General features: G+C 42.3%; 1 long non-coding RNA gene across 2 annotated transcripts; it reads left to right on the top strand.

Annotated features, from left to right (window-relative positions):
- Window positions 1–7,358: 7,358 nt before the first annotated feature.
- On the top strand, window positions 7,359–11,105 carry LOC133146815 (uncharacterized). 2 transcript variants are annotated; one of them, XR_009711435.1, is made up of 3 exons: window positions 7,442–7,985; window positions 8,250–9,122; window positions 9,752–11,105. It is a non-coding gene; the product is annotated as an uncharacterized LOC133146815 (long non-coding RNA). The 2 variants fall into 2 exon arrangements; XR_009711434.1 differs by lacking the exon at window positions 9,752–11,105 and having other exon boundaries at window positions 7,359–7,985; window positions 8,250–8,574.
- The last annotated feature ends 12 nt before the right edge of the window (window positions 11,106–11,117 follow it).

Genomic DNA, 11,117 nt, shown 5'->3' with positions numbered 1-11,117 from the left:
CGTGACCGGGACGAGTGTCTTGACCTGAATTAATTGATCGTCGATAAAAAAAAAAAAAATCTGTGCGGCTTGGCGGCCCGGTACCAAGTGACCCACGGACCGGTACCAGTCCACGGCCCGGTGGTTGGGGACCACTGTGTGTGTGTGTGTGTGTGCGTGTGTGCGTGCGTGTGTGTGCGTGTGCGGGCGTGTGCGGGTGTGTGCGTGTGTGTGCGTGTGTGTGCGTGCGCGTGCGCGCGTGTGCGTGTGCGTGCGTGTGTGCGCGTGTAGTATACAAATACACGCACACACAAAGAACAGTATAACGCGGGATTTGAACCCGACGCAAAGTACCGTTTTTTTCCGTGTATAATGCGCAAAATGTAACTAATTTGTTGTCCTAAAATCTGGGGTGCGCATTATACATGGGTACGAATTCTTTAAATTTTTTTTTTTTTTTTTTTTTTTTTAAGAAAATCATGGTACAACAAAACCAACAACAGGACTGACCGACAAAGTCGTGGAACAAAAAGACAGGGTGACATTACCAAAGACAGACATCATGACAGTAACACATGCAATGATCCGACGGTGACCGAGGGGCAGACAGGACTTAAATCAAAACACGTTACATTGATTGAGGTGACACAGGAAGGGAGGGGCGACGCGAACAGAAACTATGGCAACCTAGACACATAGCAAAACTGGGGACGAGACATGACAAATCTCCCTCGAAATAAAACTTGAAATCACCTTTCTTCTCGTTTGTTGTCAATCGCGCATCGCATTCAGCCATCCTGCCCAACACACTTAGTCAGTAAAATTCACAATTGACGACACATCGTTTGATGCGATGGTGCAATCCTTGATGGTGTGTTATTGTCAAATATTGTTTGTTTTTTAATCTCCATCACGGACCGGACGTCATACCGAGGCAGTATCACTGCGCATGCGCACTATGGATCCGATGCACAGAGCGGATGCGCAAGACACGTCAGCTATATAAAGAGCGAGAGTTCAGTTTTCTTCCTATTAGTTTCAATTCACAGTTTAATTAGCTGTTTCAATCAGGAAATAACAAAATGCGTATTACAGGTAATATTTTATTTCACAACACTTTGCCTTGTTCCTTTCGTCTCTGCTGTTCACTTCAAACACGCTCCATACGAACGCAATGCTCTTGTATCAGACGCTTGCTCGATCACCTGCTCGTTTGCTGTCACAATGTACCCTACACAAATCCGAAAAATTTGTTGCGGCTCCGAGTCCCGACGAGGGGCAAGTTTTGGTTTCCAAGGGTGTTTTTATTCCTCTTCAACTTCTCTCCCATACGGAGCCGCCTTTTTCACATGTCCGCACGCTTTTTTAACTTGTCCGCACTGATCGCGGTGGTGCCTTTACGGGAGTTGGAGAAATCAACGCCAACAAAAAAAAAAACATCCAGCCTAGTTAAGACCATACCAAAGACTATAAAAATGGGACCCATTGCCTCCCTGCGTGTGTGACGATCATTGGGACTTAAAAAAAAAATTAAAAATTTAGAAATTGGGTGCGTATTATACATGGGTACAGACTTTTTTCCAGCATCAACATGCCATTTTTAGGGTGCGTTTTATACATGGGGCGCATTATACACGGAAAAAAACGGTAATACAGAATCGCCTGTTAGCCAATCGCATTAAGTGAATGAGCGACCATTCTTTGTTTCACCACAAGCATTTTAAACTGTACTCACCTATCCTTCTTGATGTGAGCTGCTATCAATCTTGTGCCACACGATAGAAACATCCACTTTCCACAAACACCAATAGAGGCTTTGCAGCTGACGTCATCAGCCATGCCGATTAGCTTGGCGGCCATCTTGCCGGTCACCAGTTCAGTGCCGGTGTTGTGCTTGATTTGGTTCCCCCGTGAGATTTTGTTTCCCCTGCCGCGGGAGCGCGCACGCCTTATTTGGAAAGCGAAAAACCGATGTCGTACGGCGTCGTACGGCTTCAGCACTACGTTGTTTTCAATAAAAACATGAAGAACTCACGTTTGCGTCAGTCAATTTTAATTTTTATAAAGGATTATTCTCATTTGATGTCTTTAAATTCATCCGCGTTCTGTCATTGAAGCGGGGTGCGTTCAAAGACCAGTCGTACAGACGGAATACTCAATAATTCACCAAAAAGCAACAATATAATTACGTGAGCTCTTTGCATAAACCTCAATGCAAAGAAACTCCTCTTTTTGGGTACAGGCTACAAGGAGTATATATTACAAAGGAGACTTTAGTCTTAATTGTGATCATCATTCATCCATCCATCCATTTTATTTTATTACTCAGGTATTTTCAAAGCAAATTAATATTGTTGCATTTATTAATTTGCTTTAACATGACAGCGCAATATAATTAAAAGCTGACACGATAGCAATGTCAAACGTGTTCATTTAAGAAAAAGCCACACACGTTTTGTGATCAAATCTTTCATAACGAGAAGGATTTGAGTGAATTGATTTGGATGAATAATTGAGAAGAAAGTTCAGTTCTGAAGGCTCCTTTTGTCCCAAGCAAAGTGACAGATGGTGGGGAGGGGGGATAAAAATTGTAACAAGAACTCTATAAAAAATGTCAAGTCGTGAGGATATGTTTACCCCCCCCCCCCCCCCCTTTTTTCTTTATTTTGAGAACGGTGAGTGCTGGACTCCAGCAGTTTTTCTTCTGTCTTCCTGGGGGTCCTTTCAGGTTATGTGGAAAATTTGAACAGGTTCCTTCATTCCTAGGCCAAATTACAGGGGGGGAACAAATCCTCACAGCTGCCCCGTGAGAATATGAACCCCCCCCTTATTTTGAGAACCGTGAGTGCTGGACTCCAACTTGTGCTGTGTTTGTGGGGAAGCTACACATGACACAGACAACAGATGGGTAATTATGTCAGGTCTTGTTAACTAATGCATGTGATGATTAAGAAATATATTGAATTACACATTCGTTGTAAATTATTGTAAATGTGCTGCATTGTATGATCTTGCTTTTTTCTTTGTTTACCAGATTCAGTGTGACGAGTGTTGCAGGTGGTTCCATCTTGTATGTGTCGGGGAGCCTCCAACCGAAGGCTCTTTTTTGTGTACAGCATGTACAGAAATTAAATGCTAAATATTTGAAGCTTGCTTGAAGACCATTTTGCTTTTTTTTAATTAAAATTTGTATTTTTTCCATTTTATTTTATTATTTAAAAAAAAAACTTTTTTTTTTTCTTAATAAAGTTCAAAGTTATAATTTTTGATGTATGTTATGTGATTAAGAAACAAAGTTGTTTGACCAAAATAAGGCCAAAAAAATTGATAAAGTGCAGTAATAATGGTATCACTGCACAAATCATCAGAAAAAAACGGCTGGAGTCCAGCACTCACCGTTCTCAAAATAAAGGGGGGGAACATATTCTCACAGGGCAGCTGTGAGGATTTGTTCCCCCCCTGTAATTTGGCCTAGGAATGAAGGAACCTGTTCAAATTTTCCACATAACCTGAAAGGACCCCCAGGAAGGCAGAAAAAAAATTGCTGGAGTCCAGCACTCACCGTTCTCAAAATAAGGGGGGGGAACATATTCTCACAGGGCAGCTGTGAGGATTTGTTCCCCCCCTGTAATTTGGCCTAGGAATGAAGGAACCTGTTCAAATTTTCCACACAACCTGAAAGGACCCCCAGGAAGACTGAAAAAAAATTGCTGGAGTCCAGCACTCACGGTTCTCAAAATAAGGGGGGGGGAACATATTCTCACAGGGCAGCTGTGAGGATTTGTTCCCCCCCTGTAATTTGGCCTAGGAATGAAGGAACCTGTTCAAATTTTCCACATAACCTGAAAGGACCCCCAGGAAGGCAGAAAAAAAATTGCTGGAATCCAGCACTCACCGTTCTCAAAATAAAGGGGGGGAACATATTCTCACAGGGCAGCTGTGAGGATTTGTTCCCCCCCTGTAATTTGGCCTAGGAATGAAGGAACCTGTTCAAATTTTCCACATAACCTGAAAGGACCCCCAGGAAGGCAGAAAAAAAATTGCTGGAGTCCAGCACTCACCGTTCTCAAAATAAGGGGGGGGGACATATTCTCACAGGGCAGCTGTGAGGATTTGTTCCCCCCCTGTAATTTGGCCTAGGAATGAAGGAACCTGTTCAAATTTTCCACATAACCTGAAAGGACCCCCAGGAAGGCAGAAAAAAAATTGCTGGAGTCCAGCACTCACCGTTCTCAAAATAAGGGGGGGGAACATATTCTCACAGGGCAGCTGTGAGGATTTGTTCCCCCCCTGTAATTTGGCCTAGGAATGAAGGAACCTGTTCAAATTTTCCACATAACCTGAAAGGACCCCCAGGAAGGCAGAAAAAAAATTGCTGGAGTCCAGCACTCACCGTTCTCAAAATAAGGGGGGGGAACATATTCTCACAGGGCAGCTGTGAGGATTTGTTCCCCCCCTGTAATTTGGCCTAGGAATGAAGGAACCTGTTCAAATTTTCCACATAACCTGAAAGGACCCCCAGGAAGGCAGAAAAAAAATTGCTGGAGTCCAGCACTCACCGTTCTCAAAATAAGGGGGGGGAACATATTCTCACAGGGCAGCTGTGAGGATTTGTTCCCCCCCTGTAATTTGGCCTAGGAATGAAGGAACCTGTTCAAATTTTCCACACAACCTGAAAGGACCCCCAGGAAGACTGAAAAAAAATTGCTGGAGTCCAGCACTCACGGTTCTCAAAATAAGGGGGGGGAACATATTCTCACGGGGCAGCTGTGAGGATTTGTTCCCCCCCTGTAATTTGGCCTAGGAATGAGGGAACCTGTTCAAATTTGGCACACAACCTGAACAGACCCCCAGGAAGACAGAAAATAAATTGCTGGAGTCCAGCACTCACCGTTCTCAAAATAAGGGGGGGGAACATATTCTCACGGGGCAGCTGTGAGGATTTGTTCCCCCCCTGTAATTTGGCCTAGGAATGAGGGAACCTGTTCAAATTTTCCACACAACCTGAAAGGACCCCCAGGAAGACAGAAGAAAAACTGCTGGAGTCCAGCACTCACCGTTCTCAAAATAAAAAAAAAGGGGGGGGGGGGGGTAAACATATACTCACGACTTGACATTTTTTATAGAGTTCTTGTTACAATTTTTATCCCCCCTCCCCACCATCTGTCACTTTGCTTGGGACAAAAGGAGCCTTCAGAACTGAACTTTCTTCTCAATTATTCATCCAAATCAATTCACTCAAATCATTCTCGTTATGAAAGATTTGATCACAAAACGTGTGTGGCTTTTTCTTAAATGAACACGTTTGACATTGCTATCGTGTCAGCTTTTAATTATATTGCGCTGTCATGTTAAAGCAAATTAATAAATGCAACAATATTAATTTGCTTTGAAAATACCTGAGTAATAAAATAAAATGGATGGATGGATGAATGATGATCACAATTAAGACTAAAGTCTCCTTTGTAAACCCAAAAAGAGGAGTTTCTTTGCATCGAGGTTTATGCAAAGAGCTCACATAATTATATTGTTGCTTTTTGGTGAATGAATGAGTATTCCGTCTGTACGACTGGTCTTTGAACGCACCCCGCTTCAATGGCAAAACGCGGATGAATTTAAAGACATCAAATGAGAATAATCCCTTATAAAAATTAAAATTGACTGACGCAAACGTGAGTTCTTCATGTTTTTTATTGAAAACAACGTAGTGCTGACGCCGTACGACGCCGTACGACATCGGTTTTTGCTTTCCAAAAAGGCGTGCGCGCTCCCGCGGCAGGGGGAACAAAATCTCACGGGGGAACCAAATCAAGCACAACTGTTCCCCGTGAGATTTTGTTCCCCCTGCCGCGGGAGCGCGCACGCCTTTTTGGAAAGCAAAAACCGATGTCGTACGGCGTCGTACGGCGTCAGCACTACGTTGTTTTCAATAAAAACATGAAGAACTCACGTTTGCGTCAGTCAATTTTAATTTTTATAAAGGATTATTCTCATTTGATGTCTTTAAATTCATCCGCGTTCTGCCATTGAAGCGGGGGGCATTCAAAGACCAGTCGTACAGGCGGAATACTCATTCACTTCACCAAAACGCAACAATATAATTACGTGAGCTCTTTGCATAAACCTCGATGCAAAGAAACTCCTCTTTTTGGGTACAGGCTACAAGGAGTATATATTACAAAGGAGACTTTATACTTAATTGTGATCATCATTCATCCATCCATCCATTTATTTTATTACTCAGGTATTTTCAAAGCAAATTAATATTGTTGCATTTATTAATTTGCTTTAACATGACAGCGCAATATAATTAAATGCTGACACTATAGCAATGTCAAACGTGTTCATTTAAGAAAAAGCCAGACACGTTTTTTGATCAAATCTTTCATAACGAGAATGATTTGAGTGAATTGATTTGAATGAATAATTGAGAAGAAATTTCAGTTCTGACGGCTCCTTTTGTCCCAAGCAAAGTGACAGATGGTGGGGAGGGGGGATAAAAATTGTAACAAGAACTCTATAAAAAATGTCAAGCCGTGAGGATATGTTTACCCCCCCCCCCCCCTTTTTATTTTGAGAACGGTGAGTGCCTGACTCCAGCTGTTTTTTTTTCTGTCTTCCTGGGGGTCCTTTCAGGTTGTGTGGAAAATTTGAACAGGTTCCCTCATTCCTAGGCCAAATTACAGGGGGGGAACAAATCCTCACAGCTGCCCCGTGAGAATATGTTACCCCCCCCCCTTATTTTGAGAACAGTGAGTGCTGGACTCCAGCGATTTTTTTTCTGTCTTCCTGGGGGTCCTTTCAGGTTGTGTGGAAAATGGAAAAAGGAGCCGTCAGAACTGAAATTTCTTCTCAATTATTCATTCAAATCAATTCACTCAAATCATTCTCGTTATGAAAGATTTGATCAAAAAACGTGTCTGGCTTTTTCTTAAATGAACACGTTTGACATTGCTATAGTGTCAGCATTTAATTATATTGCGCTGTCATGTTAAAGCAAATTAATAAATGCAACAATATTAATTTGCTTTGAAAATACCTGAGTAATAAAATAAAATGGATGGATGGATGAATGATGATCACAATTAAGTATAAAGTCTCCTTTGTAATATATACTCATTGTAGCCTGTACCCAAAAAGAGGAGTTTCTTTGCATCGAGGTTTATGCAAAGAGCTCACGTAATTATATTGTTGCGTTTTGGTGAAGTGAATGAGTATTCCGCCTGTGCGACTGGTCTTTGAATGCCCCCCACTTCAATGGCAGAACGCGGATGAATTTAAAGACATCAAATGAGAATAATCCTTTATAAAAATTAAAATTGACTGACGCAAACGTGAGTTCTTCATGTTTTTATTGAAAACAACGTAGTGCTGACGCCGTACGACGCCGTACGACATCGGTTTTTCGCTTCCCAAATAAGGTGTGCGCGCTCCCGCGGCAGGGGAAACAAAATCTCACGGGGGAACCAAATCAAGCACAACACCTGTTAACGCAGAGGCGTAGCCAGGAATTCTTCCAGTAGGGGCGCACGCCCACAGGAAAAAAAATCTAACATCACCCACGCCGTTTGCTGATCGCTAAAACAACATCCGGGTCAGGGAGGCAAACGGTGAATGGATAACATCGCGCACATAGAATAGCGCAAGCACATTCGCGCAAGACCGAAAGAAAAAAACGGCATGAAAATGAAGAATCGAATTTTTTTCAACCCGGACGCAGGGAGTCCGAACCGGGCCGCCGCCCCGGCTCACCCCGGCTTGGCTACGCCTCTGGGTCAACGACTCACACACGCTTTCTTGTTACATCTGCTGCTATTTGAGCTTGGAAATGCCGGAAACCTGCTGTGCTGTTGGATGTAGCAATAGACGAGGCGATAAACCAAATCTTAGCTTCTATAGATTTCCGGCAAACATCAAAAAACGCGATAAATGGATCGCGGCGATTCGTCGTGATCGATGGAAACCTACGATTTACACAAGGATATGCAATGAGCACTTCATATCAGGTATGTAAACAAACCCCTGATTTGTTTCACAAAATGTGAAATAATACAATATGGGATGATACAAATATGATCGTTGAAAATGCTGGGTGCAATGGGATGATTTCTTCAGTTTAAAGGGAAATGTACTTTTGGCAGTTTGCAAACACATTTGATTAAGGCTCCGTTAGACACATACAATCATATCAATATAATTTCTAGTAGTAGTGTGGTCGCTTAATAAGTGGAAAGGAATGTGCAGGCTACATGAATTTGTTTTCTTCAAAGTACTGTGGAACAGGAGGTCCAGAAAGGGAGGATATCTCAAGGCCGATGGGAACACGAAAAACAACTCGTCTTTGTGGTCCAGACACCTGTGCTGGGCAGGGGAAAAACCCAAACGAGGAGGAGATGACCATCGACCATCGACCAATCACCACACAATCTTTTGCATGTTTGAATATTCATATTGTGTTTCTTTAAAACTGGGCAACCCGGAAGAATGTGTCGTCTTTCTGGTCACGAAGGCACACGAGTTTTTGTGTTAAGGACCCAAAGACCCAGGCGCCTGTATTAGCTTGCTTTGTCAGGATTAAACAATTGGTAAATTCGGTCTGATTGATCTACTGGTCTTCTCTTTGACAGAACGAACTCGCAAAATTGTTAGGTGCGCCAGTGTGTGGATTAGAACATAGCAATTCTTGTGTTAAGTGTTGATCACAATTTGGAGTCAGATCAATAGCTAAAATCCGTAACCTAACAAGTTCAACCCCCCGTTTTTATTTTTTGTTTATTTTTTCATGATGCTTCATCTGATTGGCTTGAAAACGTTATCAATGTAAATATTGAACTTCATATTGGAATTGAACAATTAATTCTCATGAGTGAATTCATGAGCCAAGCTCAGCCCGGCTTGGCTACGCCTCTGGGTCAACGACTCACACACGCTTTCTTGTTACATCTGCTGCTATTTGAGCTTGGAAATGCCGGAAACCTGCTGTGCTGTTGGATGTAGCAATAGACGAGGCGATAAACCAAATCTTAGCTTCTATAGATTTCAGGCAAACATCAAAAAACGCGATAAATGGATCGCGGCGATTCGTCGTGATCGATGGAAACCTACGATTTACACAAGGATATGCAATGAGCACTTCATATCAGGTATGTAAACAAACCCCTGATTTGTTTCACAAAATGTGAAATAATACAATATGGGATGATACAAATATGATCGTTGAAAATGCTGGGTGCAATGGGATGATTTCTTCAGTTCAACCCCCCGTTTTTATTTTTTGTTTATTTTTTCATGATGCTTCATCTGATTGGCTTGAAAACATTATCAATGTAAATATTGAACTTCATATTGGAATTGAACAATTAATTCTCATCAGTGAATGCATTAGGAAATTTCAAAAATATGTATTATGAACCTTGTGAAACATTTCTTTTTTTAATGAAGCATTTTTGAACAATTGTTACTTCATTTGGCACAAGGTAAAATCTACATTGGTAAAGTTTTCAAGCCATTGGCACAAGGTTACAATTTTTATTGGTTAAGTTTTCAAGCCAATCAGATGGGGCATCGTGCAAAAATAAACAAAAAATAAAATTGGTAGCAACTTGAACAGACAGGTACAGTATCTGAATGATTTCACTCTATTCAGTTTTTTAATATGTCAAGTTATGAAAGGCCATTACGAAACAAATTGAACTGGGTATATCCCCTTCAACAACGTGCTTAATTATTTATGGTAGTCATTATGAATAATGTGATTGTTTAATTGTTTCAGGTGCAAAAAGCGAAGATCCACTATCCCCAGACTATGTGCCAAGTATATTTGAGCATACCCAGTCACCTCACAAACGAAAACTCAAATGTTCAATGAAGATCTTTGAGAGAAGACAAAATCTCAAGCAGCGCAAGAGAGACCGCAAGAGGGCATTGGCAGCAGCAGCAGCAGCAGTTGTCAATATTTCCCAGTCTGTCCCTTGTGAAAATGATCAACTACCCACTGGTGAAGATGTGGTGCACGCTGAGATTCGAAAAGAAGGCATGGTGACTACTGCCACACAGACTGATATCACTGGGGAAGCAATGGATTCCCTCACTGCAGAGTGTAAAAGTTTGCGTGCAGAACTTGATGAACTGAAGGACAGTTTGAAACGCTGTACATGTACAGCTGTGAGAGAGGTACAGGAAGCTTTCGCTTCACTGCCCTTGGCACAAAGTTGTCAGCATAGTCAGGGACAATGCTCAGAATTGCTGGTCTTCCACCGCATTCAGACAAAGCCTTGTAAAAGGCAGCTTTCTGCTCTTCAGTTGGTGGAGGAACATTCAGTTCCACAGTTCTGTCGCAGCACTTTCCTCAGGAGTTGAAACTTCTGACCTTCGTTTCTGGGCTGGACGGGCAAAATCGATATTGCATCCATGTCTGTATTTCTGTCTACACGCGCTTCTTGTGCTATTGCAGCCAACCGGCAGCTTCTTCTTCTTCCTTTTGAGATATTTTTTAGGCGGTTGGCAAACAATTAAGTGGCGCATTTCTCCACCTATTGGTTAGGAGTGTGCACGTCACGTCGTCAGTGGAGCGACAACTTTGAAATAACTAGATTGTGCAACCCAACAGATTTTCAAACGGCGTCTTTGACGGTTAAACGTCAGAAATTTCTCCACCAATTGGTTAGGAGTGTGCACGTCACGTCGTCAGTGGAGCGATAACTTTGAAATAACTGTAGATTGTGCAACCCAACAGATTTTCAAACGGCGTCTTTGACGGTTAAACGTCAGAAATGTGGGTATTGTAGTGCTTTCTCTACTGATGACATAATTCACTTAATCATATGTGTGTTCTGTTAAATGTTATGCTGTGGTCCGGCTATCGGAGTGGTGCGGAGAGAACAATCTGCTCCTAAACACGGCTAAAACCCAAGGACTGGTCATTGATTTTAGGAGGAAAAATAAAACGGACATTCCACCACTTATCATCAACGGGGTCTGTGTGGAGAGGGTGTCCTCCTTCCGCTACCTGGGTGTCCACATCGAGGAGGACTTCACCTGGGGCGTGAACACCTCTGAGCTGCTTAAAAAGGCCCAGCAGAGACTCTACTTCTTAAGGGTGCTGAGGAGGCACAGCATTACACAAAGACTGCTGGTGT

This window comes from Syngnathus typhle, linkage group LG22, assembly GCF_033458585.1.
Source record: "Syngnathus typhle isolate RoL2023-S1 ecotype Sweden linkage group LG22, RoL_Styp_1.0, whole genome shotgun sequence".
Taxonomy (NCBI): domain Eukaryota; kingdom Metazoa; phylum Chordata; class Actinopteri; order Syngnathiformes; family Syngnathidae; genus Syngnathus; species Syngnathus typhle.
Note: the sequence above shows the minus strand (reverse complement) of the source record. Positions and strands in the feature narration are given on the sequence as shown.